The sequence below is a fragment of the Tupaia chinensis genome, unplaced genomic scaffold (assembly GCF_000334495.1).
Source record: "Tupaia chinensis unplaced genomic scaffold, TupChi_1.0 Scaffold000671_2, whole genome shotgun sequence".
NCBI classification, from domain to species: Eukaryota; Metazoa; Chordata; class Mammalia; order Scandentia; family Tupaiidae; genus Tupaia; species Tupaia belangeri.
The window spans coordinates 448606-462211 of record NW_006160194.1 but is presented as its reverse complement, the minus strand read 5'-3'; the positions used below and the strand labels follow the sequence as shown (position 1 = coordinate 462211).

The window sequence follows — 13606 nt, the reverse complement described above, 5'->3', positions numbered from 1 at the left end:
TTGCAAGTCAAACTGAGATCTGAACATACTGACAGCCATGTCACTTCCAGCACTGCCGATCAGTACACTACCGCATGCACCAAGACTTGAATGCATGCACCAATTCAAGAATTCTTTTCTTATTATCCCTATTATCATTATTGTCAGAGGACACACATCACCAGAGAGACAGAGGGAGGGAAGAGAAAAAGGAGAAAAGCATCCCCTCCTGTAGGGCAAGGTCACACCTCAATCTCTTGTGGTCAGCTTTGTGGGTTCCAACCAACTCCTTAATCACTAGACTACTAGGCTGGTCCAAGAGAGTCTTTCAGTGATATTCATGTCATGTACCTTCCTGCTTTCCAACACACACATGTATTCACACTAAAGTGCTGGCTCTAAGGCATGGGAGGCCCGTGTGCATGCGTGCTACATGGTCAGCTGTAGGGTTGAGTCTCAGGCCCAACAGCTTCAGAAACACACCGGCCTTATGTGTGTGTATGCCCCGAATTCATACAGTATAGAAAAATGGAGAAGGAACTGTGGTATGACCATGGGGGGTGCTTGCACACTTGCCCTCTGTCTGGCGAGTGCATGTATCCTATAGTAAATTAAAATGGCAACTCCCCAAAGTAATCTATATATTTGATGCAATCCTTATCGAAAGTCCTATGACCCTTTTTGCAGAAATGGAAATGCAGACTCTCAGATTCATACAGAACTTCAAGAGACCCCGAATAGCTAAAACAATATAGAATATGAACAAAATTGGAAGACTCACACTTCCCAGACATACTGTTCTACTTTAAAAGGTACAGTAATCAAAATAGTGTAAGGACGGACATATGAATTAGTGGAACAGAACTAAGAGGCCAAAACAAACAAAAACATCTATGGACAATTCATTCTCAACAAGGATGCCAAGACCATTCAATGGGAAAAACAGTCTTGTTGTTTTTTGGGGGGTTTTTTTGGAGAGGTTTTTGCTATAGGGCACGTGCGCTCACCAGACAGACAGAGACAGACAGAGAAACAGAAAGCAAGAAATCACCCCCCGGGGGGATGGCCACGTCGCAATCCCTTCTCCTCCATTCTCCTCTAGGGATCTTGGGCACGCATGCACACGCGCCTGGCGTGAGTTTAAACCACCGGGTCGGGACTCGAACTGCAGTCGACTATGTGGGAGTCCAGCGACATAGCCATTACGCTAACTGCTGGTCCCCCAAAACAGTCTTTTCAATAAATGGTGTCAGGACAACTGGATAACCACATGCAAAAGAATGAAGTGGACTCTTACTTTACTCCATACATAAAAATTAACTCAAAATGGATCAAAGACCTAAGTGTCTGAACTAAACTACAAAAATCAGAAAAAAACACAGCAATATCACAGTTTATTTTCATTTAACTTTATTTATCTATTTATTTTAATTTGACCAGAGAAGGACAGAGTGAAAGAGCGGGGAGTGGGAGGGTGTGTGGAGTGAGAAAGCAAGCTACCAGGTCCAGGACTCAAACTACAGTCGGCCATGTGGAAGTAGTCCAGCGCCCTTAAATCACCACGCCACTTGCTGGCCCGTTTGTTTTATTTTTAACTTGCCAGAAAGTGTATGTGTTTGCAGAGACAAAGACTGAAGGAAAGGAAAAAAAGGACCCTCCAATGGAGCATGATGATACTACAATCTCTTCTCCTCCATTTCTCCATTCTGGTAGGACCGTGCATATTCACCCACATGCCGAGCATGTTCAAGTCACCGAGGCCAAGACTTAAACTGTATGGTTGGCCCAAGTAAGATCCAGCTGCCCGAACCATCAGACAACAGAGTGGCCCCATGGTGGGGTTGTTTTTTGTTTTTCCTATGGGGAGTGTGTGCTTACCAAAGACACACAGAGAAAGGAGGAGAAAGCGAGAAACCACCCCCCTTTTCCTCCATTCTCCTCTCGGAATTTTAGGCATGCATGCACATGTTCTCAACTTGTTCTTAAATTGGCAGGTCCAGGACTTGAGCCATATAGTTGGCCATGTGGGATTAAGCCTCTTTAACCATCCCACCACCAACTGGCCTGGTAAATCTTTTTTCTTTTTTAATTTATTATTTGTTTATTTATTTGTAAGAGGTTTTTGCCTTAGGACACACACGCTCACCAGAGAGACAAAGACAGTAAGAGGGAAAGTGAGAAATCATCCCATAGAGGGAGATGGCCACGCTGCAATTCATTCTCTTCCCGAGATTTTGGGCATACAGGCACACACACGCCCGGCGTGATTTTCAAGCCACTATATCCGGAACTTGAACCACAGTTAGCCATGTGGGAGTCCAGCAACATAACAAAAGGAAAACACTGGACTTCAAAATGAAAAACATTTGTGCAAAGGACACTGTCAAGAAGATATGTGGGAAAACTACAGAATTGGAAAAAGGATTTCCCAAATCATATTATCTATAATAGTGAGACTCTAACATTCAAAAATATATGACAAACTACACACACACACACACACACACACACACAGCCAAAATACACATAAAAAGACATCCAATATCATTAAGGAAACACAAATTAAAACCACAGTAAGATACCATTTCACATTTACTAGAATGGCTTTAATCAAAGAAACAGAGGTGGTTAGATGGTGGCATACAGGATAAAATACAACACTCTGTAAAGCTGACCATCAGAGAAAGGTTCTGGGTTCGGTATGCAAGACATTCATGTGCTTATGATCAGGAGCTAGCTGAGGCTAGGGTGGATCATGGTGCCAAGACTCTACTGGGAATGCTGTCTCTCTGTATCTCTCATGGAGGAAATAAGTAAATAAACTTAAAAAAAAAAGAAGAAGAAAAGGGACTAGTACGCAGTGAGGTGGTTAAGGTGCTGGATCCCATATGGCTGACTCTACGGCTCAAGTCCTAGAGCCAGTGGTTTGAAAAACATGCCAAGCATATATGCATGTGTGTCCAAAATCCTGAGAGAAGAATGGAGAAGGGATTTGCAGAGTGGCCTTCCCCACAGTGAGGGATGATTTCTGTCTCAGTGAGCACATGCACACAAAGGCAAAAATCTGAAAGAAAAATTGGGACCAGCAGATGGCGTAACGGTTTCATCGCTGGACTCCCACATAGTCAACTGTAGTTCGAGTCCCAGACCTAGCAGCTTAAACTCACACAGGGCACATGTATGCCCAAGATCCCGAAAGGAGAATGGAGAAGGGACTGCAGTCATCCCCCCAGGGGGTTTCTCACTTTCTGTCTCTCTGTTTCTCTTTCTGGCGAGCACACATGCTCTATGGCAAAAATCTCTTTAAAAAAAAAAAAAAGATCCACCATAAAGACTGAGAAAATTACCCCCCAAAATGAGAATATTATACGAGAAATAGCAGATACCATTAAACGTCCAAATATCCAGATAACTGTGAAATTGTGAAGAGACTCATAAGGACATTGATAATCTATTTCATGAAATCCTGCAAGAAAACTTTCCAAACCTAGAGAGGCACTCAAAGATCTACTTGCTACTGAAAGTAGTTAGATTATTTAAGAAATTGTGTGATCAATAAAATTCGGAGGGAGGAAGGAATGGAAAACAACTATAGACACCAGAGATAGTGTGGGAGAAGGGTGGGAAAGGGCAGAGGGTCGGAAATAGAGGTAAAAAAAAATATATATATACATATATATATATATACACACACACACACACAGACACATATATATATATGTATGTATATATATATATACATGTATATATACATATATATATATAAAATGAGAAATGGAAAATTATTGACAATAACTTGCATGATTAAGCCACTATGCAGTATATTCTGGATGGGAAATCACATTTTGTATGCTGTGACGATGCTTAGGGAATGAATGTAAATTAATTAAAAAAAAAGTTTCAGGGAAAAAAATTTCATGGAAATACATACATGTAATGGGAAAACTTATGTATAAATTTCAAAAAGTTTTTTTTTTCTTTTTTTGGAGAGGTTTTTGCTATAGGGCGCATGCACTCGCCAGAAAGACAGAGAGAGACAGAAAGAAAGAAATAACCCCCCCAGGGGGTATGACCATGCCACAATCCCTTTTCCTCCATTCTCCTCTCGGGATCTTAGACACATGCAAACACACACGCCCAGTCTGAGTTTAAGCCACCAGGTCCGGGACTCAAACCGCAGTCGGCTACATGGGAGTCCAGCAACATAGCCATTATGCCGACTGCTGGTCCCCTCGAAAAGTTTTTGCACCAAAATAAATTCATACTTCAGTTGTTAAATAAATAAATAAATAGGGGAGGGGAATATCTAAATATAGATGTTTCTTTTTGTACAAATATACCATGATTCTATGTCCCAGACATTTAACCTTTTATTATCAATAATTTCTTTATGGTCCTATAATTTCCTTCTACCTCCACCTGTAGAAGGAAATTCTTCCAGGGTCAGACCATATTCCCAAGTGAGCCTACCATTCACCTTGCTACCAAGTCATGTTTTCCCTTTTATGAGAGCATTCAAAAAAGGAGGGGGGAGGTAAAAGGAATTATCACTTCTTATATGCTAGGTCCTCAAGTTCTCATTTTTAATCCTCATAATTACTATATAATGACAAAATATACACAATCTTAAAATTAACACCTTAACCTTTTGTTTCTTTCTTTAGTATGAGAGACACACACACACAAGTATACACACACCCTCAACAGGGTCCTGTCACACTGCAATCCTCCCCGCAGCCTTCTAGCCAGCGAGGATGGCAGCCTCACCTGCTGGAGTCCCAGTGTGTTCAGCTCAACCCAAGATCTGAACACTGGGCCTTCCTCTATGACTCCAGTATTGATAGTGCTACCCTACCACTTGCGCCACTATGGGTGTACCACCTTGTTAAACATTTTTTAAGTTATGATTCAGTGGTATTAAATACACTCATAATGCTATAGAACCATCACCACCATCCAACTCAGTAACTACCTTTCACAGATGAGAACATTGAGGTTCAGAAAAGATCATTGGCATAGTTAGCTAAAGGGTGAGCCAGAATTCAAACCAGGTCTGACTTCTTTCATACATAAACTTGTGTCATTTCTACTGACTACATCTTAGGCTGTCTCAACACCATCCAAAATGCACAGAATACCGTTCAACATGGAGGAGACAGTCCAGACTCTGGAGACACGAGGCCCTTGCTACCATGACATGCCTCTACAGTAGAAGGGCCAACTTGTGTAAGAACAAAGAATATATCCTCTATTTCCTCAAGGACCTTTCCTGGTTTGCAGCTGTGTCCCATTATTCATGACCCTTCCTGAAGCAGATATAAATGGCTGAAAAACAAGCCCACACTCAGTCCAACTATACCTGCCCTTCCTGGTTCCATGTCTAAATACGGTTCAAGCAAAAGAGCCATGTACGAGTTTCTCCAAAATAGCCAACATCAGGATTTCCCTAATCATGGAGAAGGCTTTTTTGCCTGTATCTCATATTCCAATAAGCAATCTGTAGTTATAATTAAATCTAAGATGCAGGGGTGCTGAGCTGTAACCATTATGCTCTCTACAGAGTGACCAGGCCTCAGGGACTTCTTCAGTACTAACAAGCTAATGTTTGTAAAACCATGTAAAGACATAATGACTAAGTACTATCATTATTACTAGAGTATCGGTTTAAATGTAAATTAAGAGAGAGGAAGGGGAAAGAAAACATAGTAAATCAGTTTAGGGACTGCTACTCAGTAAGATGTAATCAACATCTGTACCATAGAGATAAAGAATATCCTGACTAAATTTGTTAAAGGACACTGAACACAACATTACTACTATAACAAAATAACTCAAAACAGAGAGAAGAAATGGACTAGACTACATGGAATGACTAGAAGTCACTATCAGCGATATGACAAACATACGATGGAAAAATAAGCAGTTTTTTAAAGTGCTATATAGAAGCAAAACTAAAATCTAGACTCTGAAAGCAAAACTAAAGCCTGGAATCTGAAGAAAATCTAAAATTGGACTGTAATTCAGCTTAAACTAGCCACAGTGCAGTGGTGAAAACATGAACCCTTAAGTCCAGCATGCCTGTTGGCACTTCCTTTTCCTCATCTCTAAAATGGGGGATAATTCCTACTTCAAAAGTTAAGCTGGAGGAGAACCAGCAGTTAACGTAATGGCTAGGTCGCTGGACTCCCACGTAGTCGACCGCGGTTTGCGTCCCGGACCCGGTGGCTTAAAACTCACGCCGGGCACGTGTGCGTGCGTGCCCAAGATCCCAAGAGGAGAAGGGATCCCCTGGGGGAGGATTTCTCACTTTCTGTCTCTATGTCTCTCTCTGTCTGTCTGGCGAGCGCACGCGCCCTATAGCGAAAACCTCTCCCCCCACCCAAAAAAAAAAAAAAGTTAAGCTGGTGGAAAGGGAGCACCCAAAGAACCAGCAGGTGACATGATGATTAAGGCACTGCACACTCCCACATGGCCACCACAGGTCGAGTCCTGGACCCAGCAGCTTGCTTTCTCACTTTACCTTTCTCCTTATGTTTCTCTCTGATCAAATTAAAATAAATGAATAAATAAACAAAATTAAATAATTTTTTAAATTAAATTTAATTTAAAAAGAAAAGGGGCACCCAAATATGGCCATTCCCTTTTCCTCTTCAGAAACTGTTTCAGACTCCTGGACCCTCTGACATGCGATCCTCTGCCAACCTCGGCTCCTCTTTCGGCAGCTTGCTCATGCTTATGCTGTCTTCCTAGAAATCTACTCCTACTAACCCCTGGTCCAAACTGCTTGGCGTCCCCCCCACAATCCCACAATGCCTCTATGCTACTATCACAGTACTTGCCGCATTGTGCCATAACCCAATTATTCTTCGGGCTCACACAGACACACAGATGCTCCTTGAGGACAGCGATCACACAGCCTCTTAACTGACTTCTAAGCTTTTACAAGCATAGGCCCTAGCACAAAGTTCTGGGGGGGTGAGTGTGATAATTAAACAATTCTCAATTATCCCTACTTGGAAGCCAAGAGCTTCCCTGGAGCTAATGGCTGGAAACATAAAAAATTCAGGAAAGGGAATCAGCAGTCAGCATGATGGCTATGTCGCTGGACTCCCACGTAGTCGACCGCGGTTCGCGTCCTGGACCCGGTGGCTTAAAACTCACGCCAGGCGCGTGTGTGTGCGTGCCCAAGATCCCGAGAGGAGAATGGAGGAGAAGGGATTGCAGCGTGTCCATCCATTCTGGGGGGTGATTTCTCGCTGTCTCTATGTCTCTCTCTGTCCGTCTGGCGAGCGCACGCGCCCTATAGTGAAAACCTCTCCCAAAAAAAAGAAAAAATTCAGGGAAGAAACTACTCTAGGTGAACAGTCCTTACTTTGCCATTATTTGACTTAGGAGAATACTTACCCAATCACTAAGCCTCAGCTGCCTCCCACACAAAAGGAGGACATTCAACTAAAAAATGTCTATAGTCCCCACCAACAAGATCTGGCATACGATGTTTACATTCTAAGATCTTAACATTCTTATTCTTCTCCATCACTAATCTTCTACTATGAAAAATGACATCTATAAATATCATCCATCCCACTCATGACAAACAAGTGATGTCCCAGATCTTCTTAGCCCCATTTTACAGATGGAGAAACAAACTCAGGCCAGGCATCCAGCCCATGGTCATTTCATTACTAATAACAGAGGACGGGACTGAAATTAGATCTTCAAAGACAGTGCCTTCCACCACGCTGACACTTCTCAAACTCGAGGGGTGGGTATCCCCAGAAGTACATGGTGGGATTCCTAAGGGACTCCTTGAGAATCCTAGGGGAACCAAAGATAAACACAATGCATCTTTTGGGGAATCAATGGTACAAAAAGACTTTGGCGACAAAGTGTGTTTATATTAAAACAATCAGACATTTTACAAAGTATAAAACTCACATTAAATGTTAAGGTAAAGGAGCCAGCAGGTGGTGTAATGGTTAAGATGCTGGACTCCCACATGGACAACCACAGTTAAGAGTCCAGACTTGGTATCTTGCTTTCTTACTTTCCCTTCTCTCTTTCGCTCTCTCTCTCTCTCTCTGGTCAAATTAAAAAATAAGTAATAATAGCACATAAACTAAATTAAAAAAAAAACTTTCTTAAAAAAATTTTAAGGTAGAACTTGGAGGTGGCAGGTGGCGTGGTAATTAAGGTTGCTGGACTCCCACATGGCAGACCGTGGTTTGAGTACCAGACCTGGCGGCTTGCTTTCTCATTCCCCCACTCTGTCCTTCTCTGGTCAAATTAAAATAAATAAAGTTAAATAAAATAATTCCTTAAAAAAGTTTTTTTAAGGTAAAACTTAACAGGCTTGTCCTCACTCCCACTAAGAGTAAAGTCTCACACAGAAAAGCCTTCTGAAACCCACACACTTAATTTACTCTATAATAAGGTTTCAGACAGCAGGCTATATTAATCCAAAAAGGAGAATTTAATTTCCAGGATAGAGTTAAGACTTCTGGGCATTACTGGCCAAGGAAGAGCTCAAGAGAACTAGTTTTCCTGTTCCTTCAGCTTTTAGTCATTAAAGCACTCAAGAAAGTTATATCAAAAGAACTTTTCCCATAATACAACATCCCTAGCAAAACACACAAGCACAAGCTAAGCCTATGAGAACAAGAGGATGGGAACCCTGCCCTCCAGGAGCACACACTCAAAGAGGACAGCTGCAAGGTCACCCAATTGTGGACACACATTACAAACCACATCTCTCACCTCCCTCCCAGCTCCTGAACGTGCAGGATCTGGACATAAATACTGGACTTTAGGGAAGAATATAAGGCCTAAGAAGTACCTAATCACTTCATGTGTTGGGGTTTAGGCCTCCCAACAGACATTAACTTTCCAAAGTTAATCTATGAAAATCTTCATAACAATTAACATATTCCTGAATACGCATATTTTACCACTTAGATGCATCTCCTGTCCTGAAGGTTATATTATCCTTCTCGGTTTAATCAATCTAGCTTTTCCCTCCACTTACAGAAATCAAGTTATTTTGTTTTCCTTTATTAATAGCCAGAGGATGTGAGCGATAATCAGAAAGAGACAGAGAGAAAGAGACGGAAAGGGAGAAGGCACTCCCCAATGGCGTGTGGTCACACCACAACCCCTTCTCCACTGTCTATCCTGTCAAGACTGAGAATGCACATACACGTGCCTAGCATGTTTTTCAAGCTCCCAGGGCCAGGATTTGAACCATGGCTGGTCATGTGAGATCTGGCTCCCTTAACCACTAGGCTACAGAGCCAGCCTGAAATCAAGTTTTTAATGTTTTCAGTTGTGCCATACAATCAATGTCTCAACTGGAAAGAAAAACCCAAACGTCAGAGCAACAGATCTGCTCTTTCATGGTAGGATGGCCTCCATGTAAAAAATGTTTTTAAACAGTCAAAATTAGTGTGGAACAAATCATAGAAAAAAGGTGAATCATTAAATGACAAGCAATGCCCAAGTTTTTAGGTCATCTGGGCATGGATGACATAGCAGTAGGCTTGGGGGAAAGGGGCTTTTTAACACTAACATTTACACCCCTGCCCCTACTACCACCTTTCTTTCTCTTTTTTATAGTTTGCCCCGGGACACATGTGCTCACCAGAAAAAGAGAAAAAAGCAACCCAAGGGAATGGCCATGCCACATCTCTTTTCCTCCATTCTCATGATTTTGAGCACCAGTACACGGACACACGCACACACACCAGCCTATCTTCCAAGCCAGTAGGTGTGGGACTTGAACCCCATGAAGGTGGCCGTGTGGAATCCAGTTGCCTTAACCATACCACCACCAGATGGACCTTTAAGACTTTCTAGCAACACTAAGAAAGAGCAGGGTCAGCAATGTGCCACCCAGGTTATGGCCTACAGCACTGTTGAACAAAGAGCATACCTAAGGTTGGCAGACCACCTGCTTCACTTGAGTTTCTGGTCACCAAAAGACCTGGCAAGAACCGGAAGACGGCACCTGAAAGTTTACAAATGGAAATTCACTGACCAGCAGCATGTGCAGCATCATATCAAGTCAGTCAGGTCCCATCTCACCAAGACAAAGTGGGAAAGGGAAAAATGATCTGACTGCCATTCTCGGGGCCCTACAGAGGGCCCATGGCCCAACTGTACAGAGCCTTCCTGACACTGAGGGCTCAACTTGATGCCACTTCCCAGAAGCCCTTCTCCTTCCCAGTCAGCCAAGAGCTTTCTCTTATGGTCAATTCCCACCAGATTCTACATAATTTATCCTACACCTCATAACTTTCTTGTTGCTTCCTTCTTCATTCTCGGCTGGGTGGTAGCTCCCTGAGAGCAAGATGGTGAATCTTCATTTGTCCTCACCTTCTGTCCTGGTGCCACCTCAGTCTAATATCTTTTGGTTTCTGGCATTTCCCCTCAGGATGCACAGGAGCCAAGACGCTCCAGATTTCTTAAGATTACACTCTTAAGGAGTGCTGTCTCATTCATCCTATGACTGCAACTAGAACATTATGGGAACGCAGGACACATTAATTGAACATTAATTAAATGAAGAAAAGACTCCCAAGTCCCAGTTAATGATCTACTTAACTGGAGGAATACAGAATGCAGTAAGAATTCCAACCTTATTCCTGGAATTGACAGAAACCAACAATCACCTGCATCCACGACAGCCTACCGCCAGCTTATAAACTAAGAGCATGGGCCAACAGGTTCCACCAAAAAATAAGAGTCTTTATGCTTAACGACAGAAAGCTCACCTCCTCTTTCCTAGGTAGATCTGTCCCCACCCCCAACCTTTCCTGGAACAGTGTGCAGAACTTAAAGACAGTCAAGGAGAAGTCTTTCTAAAATGAGAAAATCATTATTTTTAGTTAATTACAAATAAAGATTAGGGACCAGCAGTTAGCGTAATGGCGGTGTCGCTGAACTCCCATGTAGTCAATCGCGGTTCAAGTCCCATACCTGGCGGCTTAAACTCAGGCCGGGCACGTGTGCATGTGTGCCCAAGATCCCGAGAGGAGAATGGAGAAGGGACTGTGGCGTGGCCATTCCCCCAGGGAGTGATTTGTTACTTTCTGTCTCTCTGTCTCTGTCTTTCTGGCAAGCACACACGCCCTATAGCAAAAAAACTCTCCAAAATAAACAAACAAATAAAAGAGATTACACAAGTACACACCATTTTCTAACAGTTTTTTTTTTTTTCCCTGTTTAAAAGTGATTTTTTTTCTATTTTTGCTGACTCTTTTAGGATCCGATGCCAGCTGCTGTGGCACAAATCCACAGCCCCTATCCCAGGAACCTCTCTCTACCGCCCCCTTGCTCACAGGCATCCAGGTCTCCCTCACCCTGGCTTCAGTTCCCATTCATCTTCACACTGAGACCTCAGGCTGCTACTCTCTGGTCATCTTCCAAATCCTCTGGCCTCGCTTCCTTTCTCACTCTGTAGCTCTCTTCCCAGTTTCTGTCTGGGTCTACAGTTATTATGATTCTCCTCTCCCAAAAAACCTACCAAATAATTTTTCCTCTATGAACTCTTGTAGAGAAACGAGTAAGGACACCAAGGATTCTGGCCGCGAGCACTCTCACTCTTCTGATAACAATTCTTAAACTGGCCACTGCAAGGAAATTCAGCTATTGCATAATATTTGATAGGTTAGATCACTTGCTGTTTGGAGAGTCTTGCTATACGAAGATTAGAAAACAGAAATGGACAAATTTAACGCAATTTCCTCTGTTTTGCTTGAGCCAGCTCAGACTTGCAACACCACAGTGAGTTTTATATTTCTTGAGGTACAGCTTCAACATCATAAAAAAAGAATTTTAAGGGAGTGATAAATCATTCTCATCTTCTAGCTCATCAGCATATCTGTCCTTACAATACCCCACAAAGGTCCTTCTGATCTGCACAAGAAGGGATTCTAGCTAGAGTGGTTAGAGAATCAAAATCCCTAACACAGGGGAAGACAACAAGCAGCAGTTCAGATGTTTTGGTTAAATGAAAGGCTTTCTTTGAGATGTGAACCAGAGTAGGGGTATTTTGATGGTATTAACAGAAACAACTGACGACTGCTATTGCCTGTTTCCAATGGAATGTCTTTATAGCCTTCTTACTGAGTGAGGCCATCATACTAATTCTAAAAGGAATGGATAGCATCCAAAGAAAATAACTGGTCTTCTTTCCTCCCACAGAAAAATTAATGTGAATGTCTTAAAAAAAAAAAAAAAAAAGCTGGAATTCTCCCTGGACAGTTTGTTTTCCTGGCTTCTGCACTGTGACAGCTGGAACAGATGGCACCCGGGTGAGACACCTTACATCTTAAACCTTATCATGATAAGGTCTGATTTTAACTAGTGATGCCGGAATGCCAGAGCTGTCAGGGTCTCTGGCAAGAACACCCGCTCAGTGACCTCCAATCTCCTGTGATGTTTTCCAGTTTTCAGACTGGCAAGACTTATTTCGTTGTGGCCAAAGGATTTTCTTCTGTAGATTAATTCTTAATATTTATGTTGTCACGACCTGGTGCAAAGGCAAACATTTCCCCTCATTTGAAAAGAGAATGGTTGTACAGTATTTGGCCACACATACTACATACGACGCAGTCTTTTAACAGGCCATTTTCAAAGACGTAAAAGAGGTAAGATTTTAAGACCAACTGATGGTCTAGTTGGCCATTTCTTCAAATAAGAAACTGATAGACACATATGAGGTAACAGAAAACATTTCAAAGGCTCAACCAGTGCTTATTCGCAGCAAATGTTAGGGGAAGAAATGATGGCTTCTCTCCAGCTGTATGCTGTGAATGTAAATTAAGAAGCAGTTACAAGGCTCTTCGATACAGCCTTTATGACTTCACAAAAATAAACGAATAAATAATACATAAACATACACACCCATCTCGTCCTAAAAACCAATTCAGGTTTATATGCAAAATGTGAAATTAAACTGTTTCCCTCTGTGGGCCATTAGATGAAGGCTTCTTAAATTGCAAAGCACGTCCACAACACTCCATCTATTTCCATTTTCTGTTTCAAATCAAAGGTAGAGCATTTTCCATACAGAATCCTCTCCGAAGGTCTGAATATTAAATCGACGTCCCCGAAAGGGGGTTACACCGTGCAAACGTGGCAGAACCTACGTGAGCCTCAGCCGGCGCCGCGACACGAACATGGAGCCGCCGGGGCAGGGACCGTTTCAAGCGTGTGCACCTTAGGGAGCCCGTTCCGACCTTTCGTGTTAATCGAAGGCGGAATACGTGCCTTTTGCCCCAAACCGGATCCCAGTACCCGCCTGCCTTCGAGGCCACTGCAGCGCTCCGATTATGAATCAGTCAGAGGTTCATCTGCAGAGGAATGACTCAGTATAAACTTTTAAATAATCGCATCAAGAACGCCCCACCTAAAGTGGCCCGGGGGAGCACGCTGGCCGGCGCGGACGCCCTCCCCGCAAGAAGGCAGCCGAGCCTCGCAGGAGATGCTGCCCGCTCCAACCCGGGCGGGCGCGCCGGCGAGAGGCCTGCGCGCCCCGTTTCCTGAAAAGCTGCGGCACCCGGGCCCTCGGCACCCGCCCGGGCCCCAGAACAAAGTTTTCCAAAGTTGAGGCGTCTGGGGGGCGGGG

The 13606-nt window shown here is 43.1% G+C and overlaps 1 protein-coding gene across 1 annotated transcript in view; it reads right to left on the bottom strand.

Moving 5' to 3' along the window:
* Positions 1-9926, bottom strand: part of TRAF3 (TNF receptor associated factor 3) — a 128287-nt gene extending 118361 nt beyond the window's left edge. Inside the window, exon 1 of the mRNA XM_027776389.1 lies at positions 9908-9926. The gene's annotated coding sequence lies outside the window, so the exon portion shown is untranslated. The remainder of the gene's footprint in view (positions 1-9907) is intronic.
* Between the last annotated feature and the right edge of the window lie 3680 nt (positions 9927-13606).